The sequence below is a fragment of the Phyllostomus hastatus genome, unplaced genomic scaffold, assembly GCF_019186645.2.
Source record: "Phyllostomus hastatus isolate PE091 unplaced genomic scaffold, TTU_PhHast_1.1 phas_contig_1, whole genome shotgun sequence".
NCBI lineage: Eukaryota > Metazoa > Chordata > Mammalia > Chiroptera > Phyllostomidae > Phyllostomus > Phyllostomus hastatus.
In genome coordinates this window covers 30,275,888-30,287,798 of record NW_025333498.1, presented here as the reverse complement: position 1 = coordinate 30,287,798, position 11,911 = coordinate 30,275,888, and positions in this window count along the sequence as shown.

The following is an 11,911-nucleotide window of genomic DNA, read 5'->3' as shown; positions in this document are numbered from 1 at the left end:
CAAAGGGGCCGTTCCCACCTCTCCTGAGGAATAAGCCCCACATGGATGCGCTGTGGCTCCACTCAGTGCAAGCCCCCTATGACGTGTTCACAGGCCCAGAAAAGCCATGGCACCAGGAGAAGGGTATGGCTACGGGTTTGCTGGCAGATCCTCTTCTTTAGCTCTTTTCTTTTTTACTTTTTAATTTAATTTTTTGGGGTGACATTGGTTGATGAAATTATATAGGTTTCAGGTGTACAATTCTATAATACATTATCTGTACACTGCATGGTGTATTCACCACCCCACATCAAGTTTCCTTCCAACACCACTTCACTCCCCTATAACTCATTTCATTTCAGTTCAGGAGGCTCTATGCTAGGCACTGCAACACAAAGATGAGTAAGATACTGCTTCTGCCACCAGGAGCTCTTAGATCAAAGGGAAGTAGGCATGCTGGCAAATCAATATGAAGAGAAAGTTTAGAAATGACTTGGTAGGTGGGTGGGGGACATGCTGGGGAAGAGGCTTATGCAATCACTCAAAGGTCATGTACAGTAAAAAAAAAAAAATGTGTTGGGAGGATTCCAGTCAAGATGGAGGCATAGGTACAAACTTTCTCTTCACTTTCTCACACAACCAAAAGAAGGATTATGACCAATTTAAAAACAAAAAACAAAACTGCCAGAAATTGAACTGCATGGAAGTCTGACAACCAAGGACTTAAAGAAGAAACATTCATCCAGACCTGTAGGAGGGGCAGAGACAGGAAGCCAGGGACAGAGAGGACACATGGTAAGGTGGCAGATTGGGTAGCCCAGGTGGCAGCTAGCAGATGGGACTTTCCACATTTGAGTGTTAACAAACCATGCAACCCAGGGTGCCAGCGCAGAAAAATAAAGCCTTAAAACCTCTGGCTGTAAAAACCTGTGGGGATTGTGGCTGTGGGAGAAACTCCCAGCCTCACAGGAGAGTGTATTGAAGAAATCCACAGGGTCCTAGAACATACACAAACCTACCCACTCAGGAATCAGCACCAAAAGGGCCCAATTTGCTGGTGGGAAGCAAGGGAAATCATAGAAAGAGGTGTGAGAGCCAAGCAAGAAAGCAAGCAGCACTGTTCCCCCACATATAGTGCCATAATGCAGCAAACTGGGTTATCCCACTCTGACAAATACATAAGGCTCCACCCCTTACAATGTAACAGGTGTGCTGAGATAAAGAAATATGGCCCAAATGAAAGAACAGATCAAAACTCCAGGAAAAGAACTAAGTAATGAGGATATAGACAACCTATCAGATGCAGAGTTCAAAACACTAGTAGTGAGGATGCTCACAGAAATGATTTCAGTTTGGTCATAAAATGAAGGGAGAAATGAAAGATATACAAAGTGAAATAAAGGAAAATATACAGGAAACCAACAGTGAAGAGGAAAGTGGGACTCAAATCAATGATCTGGAACAAAAGGAAGGAATAAGCATCCAATTGTAAGAGAATGAAAAAACAAGAATTCAGAAAAATGAGGAGAAGCTGAGGAATCTTTAGGACAACTTTCAACATTCCAACATCTGAATCATAGGGGTGCCAGAAGGAGAAGTGGAAGAGCAAGAAATTGAAAACTTGTTTGAAAAAAATAATTTAGGAGAATGTCCCCAATCTGGCAAAGGAGCTAGACATGCAAGCCCAGGATGCTCAAAGAGTCCCAAAGAAGTTAGATCCAAGAAGAAACACACCAAGACACATGATAATGACATTACCCAATATTAAAGATTAGAAGAGAATCTTAAAAGCAGCAACAGAAAAGGAGACAGTTACTGACAAAGGAGTTCCCATAAGACTATCGGCTGATTTCTCAAAAGAAACCTTGCAGACAAGAAGGGGCTGGAAAGTATTCAAAGTCATGAAAGGCAAGGACCTACATCCAAAATTACTCTATCCAGCAAAGCTATTATTTAGAATGGAAGGGCAGATAAAGTGCTTCCCAGATAAGTTCAAGTTAAGGAATTCATCATCACCAAGCCCTTATTATATGAAATGTTAAAGGGACTTAGCTAAGAAAAAGAAGATGATCAAAACTATGAACAGTAAAAGGACAAATTCACAACTATCAACAACTAAACCTAAAAAACAAAAACTAAAGCTAAGTAAACAACTAGAACAGGAATAGAATCACAGAAATAGAGATCACATGGAGGGTTATCAGTGGGGAGGGGGAGAATGGGGGAAATAATACAGCAAATAAGAAGCAAAATTGGTAGGCACAAAATAGACAGGAGAAGATTAAAAATAGTATAGGAAATGGAGAAGCCAAAGAACTATATGTACAACCCATGGACATGAACTAAGTGGGTGGGGTGGGAGGGTGAATGCTGGTGGGAGGGGGTGTGCAGGGCAGAGGGGGATAAAGGGGAGAAATTTGGCACAACTGTAATAGCAATAAAAAATATACCTTATAAATGTGTTGGGTGTGGAAATCAATACCCACATGCAGATCTTAATAAATAAATTGTGGGAGGGGCTGTCCCACAGAGTTCTCCAGGTCTCTGCAGATTAGAATAAATTGTCCCAGACACAATCTGTTGTTCTGGGAGGAAAGGGGGTGGTGATTCCCTCTAGTGGAGAATGCTCTGAGCCTTTCTCCAAAATGGCTTTTATTGGGATCAGTATGTGTAGGGATATACAGAATACATGCATAGCTCATCAATCAATGTCCAAAGGCTATAGTTATAAAAAACGGATACTATCTATAGATGACAATTGAAGAAACACAGAGATCTGCCTCAGGTCAGGGTCTGTTAGACATGCTGGTGCCAGATGGTTGTTAAGGTGTATTTCCTAAGACAAGTTCACGCCTTATGCTTTGAACTTAAACATCTGGTTTATACCAACAGGGCTATAGCAAAGAAAAGCAAGCTTCAAAGGATACAACATATACTTCAGGGCTGATTTCCCACGAGGACCCTTGGTGTTGGTATCAGATCATGCCTGCTACCTGCATTCCTGGTTTTCCGGTCGAAACTTATAGGCAAGGCCTTGCTCACACAGGACTACAGTCTCCGAAACCACACAAAGTGGTCCCCAACAACCAATTTCATTTATTCATTTTTTATTGAATGTTCTGTTGGGGTGACACTGGTTAACAAAATTATACAAGTTTCAGGTGCACAATTCTACATCATCTGTACACTGTATTGTATGTTCAACACATTAATAAACAAATTTCAATTAAGCTTTTTATGGAAATTTAAAAACATACACAAAAGTTGAGTGAATATTATAATGAACCTTCAGGAGCCCATCACAGAACTTCAAGAATGTGGTCTATCTTATTCCATCCATGGTGTCTAGCCCCTCACCCCTCACCTGCTCGCTCTTTTTCCTCTCTCCTTCTGGATTATTTTAAAGCAAATCCTAAACATCATAGAAATACTTCAGTGTGTTAACTTCAAGAGATAAGTACTTGTGTGTGCACACACTCTCTATCTTTGTCATTGTGTCTCTCTTCCTCTTAACTCAATTTTATAAACATTGTGGAGCGAAAAGGAGCATTTATGTAAACCTTCAGGTATCTTTCACCATAAAAGAGAGACTGGCATTGCTATGCTGGCCACAAGAGCCAGAAACCAAAGCCAAAACTGAACAACATACACATGCACACACACATGAGCCAGCAACATCCACAGACATGACTACTGGGAAATTTGAGAGAGCAGGGGAATAGAAAATGAAGATGCCTTTTAGGCTGAAAGAAAGAAAAAGGTAAATATGAAATTGGTGGAGACGAAGAAATATAGGAAGAAAACACTAGGGGAAATCAATTCTTGCTTAGAAAAAGGATATAGAAAACATAAAAATACCTAGTTCTGAGGTCACTCAGAGGAAAAGTGGTGTAAGAAAGGAACAAAAGAAGACAAATTAATGACAGAAAAAACTAAAATTTATTTATTCAGCAAACACCTGGTTCCTTCTGTGTGATCAGCTTCCTTTAGATGACATTTGGTACATATTATGTTTTAATACGAATGTCTATATGTCAACTGAAACCACCATCCCCTCCGAATAGGTAAGATAAGCTCAAACCCCGCTCCTCCCTGTCATGGGTGTTCAAAGTACTCCCCACAAGAGCACTTGTCTGTGAATCTCCAGGAGGGTTACATGGTCATAGTCACCTCTGATTTTCAACAAATCCGTTCATTAATTTCTGTCCCTGTGTCCTACCATCTTGACCCAGGCTTTAGACTCAGCCCTTTCCCATGATTTCCCCAAAGCCTACTCCAGCAAGTAATAAGCTTTACCAAAGATTTAGTAGAGAGTTTACATCACAGTAATCAGACAACTTATAACAGAATATTAGATATCCCTGATTTTATATATATGCCCTTACTTCCCATTGCCCCCCACCCGGGATTTTGTTCACTACTCATTGCACCCCGGCAGTCCCGCATTCCTCACACCATCTTGCCAATGCTTTCCCCTTCCCTTCCCCCCCTCTCTTCCTCCTCCTCATATCTGTTTGGTTCCAAGTTAACAGTTAGTGTTTCTTAGGTTGTCTTGACTCCTAGAAAATCCACATCCTCAGGAAATCACCTTATCCCAAAATAGTTTCCCTTCCTCCAATAAGTCAGACCTCAGCTATCAGGATGTCAACATTTTCATTCAAATATTATAGAATGGATGAGTGATTAATTCATTAATTAATTAAAAAGAAAGAAGTGCCAGAGAACCTGAACCAAGAAAAATGAGGAGCCAAAAGAGAACTTTTAGAGGAAATGATGAAGGACTGAAAGAAAAGCACACAAAATTAGGGCAAATAGACCCTGGCCAGTGTGGCTTACTTGGTTGGAGTGTCGTCCCACAAACAGAAAGGCCACAGGTTCAGTTTCTGATCAGAGCACATGCTTAGGTTATAGGTTCAGTCCCTGGAAATGATTGATGTTTCTTTCACATCGATGTTTCTCTCCCTCTCTCTCTCTCCCTTCACCCTTCTCTAAAATCAATAAGCATGTCCTTGGGTGAGGACTAAAAAAAATTAGGGTAAGCAGAGCTTCAACTAAAAATCCATAATGCATGTAGAATTGTGAACATGATTTTGCATACAATAATTCATCTTCACAAGAATCTTGTTAGACGGTAGCTATCATTATCCCATTTTACAGATGAGAAAAATGAATCTCAGAGAAGTTAAGAGTTTCCCAAGGTTTTGTACCTTGTTAAATTGAGAAACTTTTCTCGAGATCTTTTAATCCCAAATCTAGAGCTCTCTCTGTTATCCCATCAGAATGCAGGCTGGAGCTGGAGCTTAGAAATCTCTAAAAACAGAGGATCTGGATGTAATTTTTATATAAGAGATAGAGCTGAATATGAAGAGAGAAATTGTGTGAAAGGACTTGTTTGGGACTAATCAAATTCCTCAACAGGGGAAGAACCATTCAAGTTCAGATATTTGGATGTTTGTTTAAGGGACACAATACTGAAGTTTGAAAAATCATCAAAGTGAATGAGGTTGGGAGAAAAGACACAATTTATAGATAAAACCTCTCAAAAGAAAAATGAAAGCTAAAAAAGGAAAATGTGTGCAGAATGTCTCCCTGAGCACAGCCAGAGGCATGAGGCTGGGGGAGATGCCAAGTGCACTTTGGGGAAGAACAAGGGCAGTAGATAAACAAGAGGTGACCTCTGCAGTGAGGTATTTATTATCAGATGTAAGATGTCGTAACCGAGATGTGAATGTTTTCTACAAGCTTTCCAATTGATCTGAATAATTGCAAAAGCACCCTTTGGTTGACCTGAATGCCTATCTCATGGGCGTGCCACAGGACCTTGGGCCCCAGTTTGCGCTCGTGTTCTCAACCCCAATGAGGTCGATCAGATCGCCACTAAGGTTGTCAGAGACCTGTGAGAAAAGGAAACAGGAAGCCTCAACACATAGATGTTCCTCATGAACAAAAGTTAGAGAATAGCTTCAAAAGACAAGAAAAACAGTGAGACAATCGAGTCATTCTAGCCTTGCTAAAGTCAAGAAACAGCCCAAATTAGACAAAACCATATCTATGTTGAAACAGCAAAGGATTCTAAGTAAAGTAATTTAGATCAACAGTTCGGGTCCAGAAAAAATTATTTTGTTTTTGTTTCTAAAGGGTCTGTCAATTATTAAAATTTAACAATAGATTAAAGAGAGGGATCTTTATTTAGTTGCCAATGGTAGCCATTTGACTATAGTAGGATCAGGAGCATCATATGCAAAAATGCTAGTGGTCATAAGATGCAAAGTAAAAGGTTTTATCATTTCTATTTATGCAATGGTAGACACTGAAACTAATTTCTTAAAACATAGGGAAGTGGGTGAAGAAGCAAAGAACCGGAGTTGTGATGTTGTGCTCTGTAAAGATTTTAGCATAATGAAACATTTTTTTAAATGACATAAAGACAGCTTTCCGAAGAAAGATGGCCACAGGCTTTCAATAATAAAACAGATATTACCACAGAAGCACTTAAGGGAGAACACAGAGAGAGAAAACCAAGGTGAACACACTAGGGCAGAAATAGCAAAATCAAAGAACAGATGAAACAGCAAGAGAGGCGATGAGAGCAGAAACAGGTCATGCAGGAACAAAAACACTCCCTTCAGAAATCTAAGGTGTATGAGAAGAGAGAGGCTTGTTGCAAGATTAAAATGAGCAGAGTAAGACACCAAAAGAGGGCCTTAAGATAATGGAAGGGTTTAACTAAATATATCAAGTGCAAGGAAAGATTGAGCAATGAGCTTGGCTGTGGGCTGATGAAGAAACAAGTGATCTGACAGCAGACATCCTGGGTCAAGTGGGTCAATGCGAGCTGGGTTTTGCAGCCAGGGAGCACTCTCACTCTGACACACACACTGCTTCGTTCTAGCAGGCTTTTAAGAACTGAGCAAACCACTGTTTTCAACGGCAAACACTTGAGACAAAGGTAAAGTGACCTGTGCGGTGAAAAAGAAGCTTGTGATAATATTTTTTAAAGAGAATAGATGCTGGGAACTATATGAGCATGGAATAGGAGACAACATAACAATACTCAACAAAGCAAAGAAAAAGTTGGAATAGTGTGAAATCACAACACATGCCAGGGGAGAAACAGCAGTGGGAGTGAAGGTTGGAGAGGACAGGTGACGCCTGAACACAAAAAAATGTAAAAAAAAAAAGTCTTTGCTGTGGCCCCATGTGCCGGCCACTTCTCTCCCCCTTCAGGGTATCCCTGAAACACACCAAAAGGAGACACCGGGGTAGGACATGCCAGTCTACATTTATCATGCAAAAATGAAGCCCAAATATTGGCACATTGTCTGATTTTTTTCAAAAGCAGTCTGAAATACAGTTTTGTGTGAAATCTCCCGGTTTTTATATATTGGTTCAACTTTTTATATTTTTTACTGTGCACTGTGCAGACCAAACAATTGCAGGCTCTGGGCTGTGGGTTGGATTTGGCCCACAGACCACCATTTTATACAAGATGTGATTTTTTTCACCTTGGGTCTGCACAACGGCCTGAAGTTCTTGAGGACTTGAGGGATATTCAAGTTGTGCTTGCATTGGCGGGTGAGTGGGGGGGGGGGGGCAAGGGGGGTAGGGAAGAAGTTAACAGCAAGGAGAATCCAGCTGGAAGCAAGAGGCAAAGAGGAAAGGAAATGACTGACTTCGGGCAGAGCTCAGCTTTAGCTTCCTCAGGTGGTACCACTCTGGCACTTACTGAAGGCAATTACTGATGAAAAAATAGGATTATTTTTTTAAACTAAAACAGGATTATTGGATTTCCAATAATATGGATGGTATACACAAATGAAGAGGGTAGGCCTGTAAGGAGTTTTTCTTCAAAGTTTAGAGAGGATAGAATAGTAATCACCAGTTATTGAGAATTTACTGTGTTGGGGACTTTTCATTATATATCATCTCTAATATCTGTAACAGTGATTTTCATACTTTTTCACCTTGTGGCATATATAAACTAATTAATAAAATTCTGTGGCACACCAAAATTTTTTTTGCCAATCTGACCAAAAAATAGGTATAATTTTGATTCATTCACACCAGATGGCTATTGTTGTGTTGGCTGTTGTAATTTTTTAAATGACAACATACTTTACTTTATTGATTATGCTATTACAGTCATCCCATTTCTCCCTCTTTATCTCCCTCTGCCCTGCATACCTCCTCCCATCTGCATTCCCCACTTTAGTTCATGTCCGTGGGTCCTACATATAAGTTACTTGGCTTCTATATTTCCTATACTATTCTTAACCTTCTCCTGTCTATTTCCTACCTACCATCTATGCTACTTATTCCCTGTACCTTATTTCCCATTCTCCCCTTCCCGTTGATAACCCTCCATGTGATCTCCATTTCTGTGATTCTGTTCCTGTTCTAGTTGTTTGCTTAGTTCATTTTTGGTGTTTGTTTTTTAGGTTCGGTTATTGATAGTTGTGAGTTTGTTGTCCTTTTACTGTTTATAGTTTTTTATCATCTTTTTCTTAGCTAAGTCCCTTTAACATTTCATATAATAAGGGCTTGGTGATGATGAACTCTAACTTGACCTTATCTGGGAAGCACTTTATCTGCCCTTCCATTCTAAATGATAGCTGTGCTGGATAGAGTAATCTGGGATGGAGGTCCTTGCCTTTCATGACTTTGAATACCTCTTTCCAGCCCCTTCTTGTCTGTAAGATTTCTTTTGAGAAATCAGCTGGCAGCCTTGGCTGGTGTAGCTCAGTGGGTTGAGCACAGGCTGTAAACTAAAAGGTCGCCACTTCGATTCCCAGGCAGGGCACATACCTGAATTGTGGGTCAGGTCCCCAGTATGTGGCATGTGAGAGGCAACCACGCATTGGAATTTCTCTTCCTCTCTTTCTCCTTCTCTTCTTCTCTCTCTAAAAATGAATAAATAAAATATTTTAAAAAAAAAGAAATCAGCTGATAGTCTTATGGGAACTCCTTTGTTGGTAACTGTCTCCTTTTCTCTTGCTGTTTTTAAGATTCTCTGCTTATCTTTAATATTGGGTAATATAATTATGTGTATCTTGTTGTGTTTCTTCTTGGATCTAACATCTTTGGGACTCCCTGAGCATCCTAGACTTGCATGTCTAGCTCCTTCGCCAGACTGGGGAAACTCTCCTTCATTATTTTTTCAAATAAGCTTTCAATTTCTTGCTCTTCTTCTTCTCCTTCTGGTACCCCTATGATTCAGATGTTGGAACATTTAAAGTTGTCCCAGAGGTTCCTGAGCTTCTCTTCATTTTTTTCAATTCTTATTTCTTCATCCGGTTCTGGTTGAATGTTTATTTCTTCCTTCTGGTCCAAACCATTGATTTGAGTCCTATTTTCCTTCCTGTCACTGTTGGTTCCCTGTACATTTTCCTTTATTTCACTTTTCATAGCCTTCACTTTTTCCTATATTTTGCAACCATACTCAACCAGTTCTGTGAACATCCTGATTGCCAGTGTTTTGAACTGTGCATATGATAGGTGGGCTATCTCTTTATTGATTAGTTGTATTTTTCCTGGAGTTTTGATCTGTTCTTTCATTTGGGCCATTTTTTTTTTGTCTCAGCATGCCTGTTACATAATAAGGGGTGGAGCCTTAAGTATTCACCAGGGTGGGGCAACCCATGTTGCTGTGAAGTGGTACTGTTTTGTGTGGGAGGGGTCCAAAAGGGAACAATGCTGCTAGCTTAGCTCTGGTCTGGCTTTCAGTCACTTCTGCTGCTACCCACAATCAAGTCAGGCCCTTCTGGTGCTGATTCCCAGGTCGGTGAGTGCATGTGTGTACATTCTAGGATCCTGTGAATTTCTCCAATGGACTCTCCTGTGAGACTGGGAGTTTCTCCCACTACCACAACCCCCACAAGTTTTTTCAGTCAGAGATTTTGAGGCTTTCTTTTCCCTTACTGGAACCCTGGGTTGTGTAGTCTGTCTCATGCCCTGGTTGTTCCAGTTTATCTGCACGCAAATGTGGGACCTCCTGCTCCACCAGTTGCTGCCTTGCTGTGAGTCCTCTCTGTCTGGCTGCCCATCTCCTCCCCTCCTACCAGTCTGGATGAATGTTTCTTCTTTAACTCCTTGGTTCTAAGACTCCATACAGTTTGATTTTCTGTCAGTTCAAATTGTTTTTGTTTTTAAATTTGTTGTTGTCCTTCTTTTGGTTGTTCAAAGAGGCACTGTGTATCTACCTATGCCTCCATCTTGACCGGAGGTTTGCTGTTGTCATTTTTTACTTGACAGTCTAAGAGAAAATAGATCAGTGCCCCCTGACTAAACAGTCAGGCATTGCATGTTTTAAAAATTATTGGGGAACACTTGTTGAAAATCACTGCTCTACAACAATTCATTTTACAGATGCTGAATGGATTGTTCAAAGAGGTTAAAACCTGAAGCACCTGTGCCCCTGGGCCTATATTTATGCTTTTCATTTGACACAGAAATCTTTCCCTTGTCTTGAAATACAGTAGCCCACCCTCATCTGCAGTTCCACTTTTCATGGTTTCAGTTACCTGCAGTCAACTGCAGTCCAAAACTATTAAGTGGGAAATTCCAGAAATATATCATAAGTTTTAAGTTGCAGTGTTCTGAGTAATGTGATGAAATCTCTTGCTATCTCATTCCATCCAGCCTAGGACATGAATCATCCTTTGTTCAGCGCATCTACACTGCATATACTCCACACCCCATTGGTCGCTTAGTAGGCCTCTCAGTTATCAGATCCACTGTCATGATATCACAGTGCTCATGTTCAAGTAACCCTTATTTTACTTAATAATGCCATATTCACGTAACTTTTATTACAGTAATTGTCATAATTGTTCTATTTTGTGAGTTGTTAACCTGTTACTGTGCCTAATTTATAAATTAAACTTTATCATAGATATATATTATAGAAAAAAACAGCGCACACACAGGGTCTTGCTGGATAAGGATAAGGGTAAGGAAGGACTACTTTACTGCTACATGCTATAGCATGGATGAATTTTGGAAGCACTATGCTATGTGAAAGAAGCCAAACACAAAGGACCACATAGCATATAATTACATTTAAATGAAAAGTCCAGAATAGTCAAATCTGGACACAGAAAGTAGCTTAGATGTTGCCTAGGGCTGGGGTGGAATGGAGGGGCTAAAGTATATGGGGTTTCTTTTTGGAGTAATGAAGATGTTCTAAAATTGATTGCATTTATGGTTAATTGCACAACTCAAAAAATACTAAAAAACTATTGAATTTTACACTGAAATAGGTAAATTGTATATCAATATACAATTGATATAAATTATCTTAATAAATTGATAAATTGGCATAAATTATCTTTAAAAAGTTGTTACCAACAAAAAGTAAGAGAAAAATTGGCTTTGAACCATCAGTCATGTGTCATGAAGCACATAGAGAATGTAATTCAGGTTGGCAGTGTTTTTATATTCTAACTCCCTCATCAGCAAAGCTGAGACTCTATCCCCAGTCTCATGACCCTCAACACTGGAGCTTGGCCCTGCTCCCAACCAGCCTGGGACTAGGAAGGGCAGCTGAGGAGCTGTGTTGGAGCTCGGACTGGAGCTGGAAACAGTAGCAAGAGGCAAGCATCACATGTATGTTCCACATATACTGTCACAACAGACCTGCAAGGAGGGTATTATTATTATTCCCCTTGGAAGAAAAAGGAAATATTTAGTCAGGTCACATCATTTTTTAGAGTGAATTTAGTGTGTTGCACAGCCAGAGTTTGAGCCCAGATGGCTAGGATTTTTAACTTCAAACCCCTAGAGGCCAGGTGGCTCATGGGAAGAAGACACCACTTCCTCAGGCTCTGTTAGTGGGACTGGAAACAGGTGTCCCTGGAGGATAACTGGGCAGGTTGTATCAAAAGTCATAAAGGGATACATACTTTTTTTTTAATCCTCACCCAAGGACATTTTT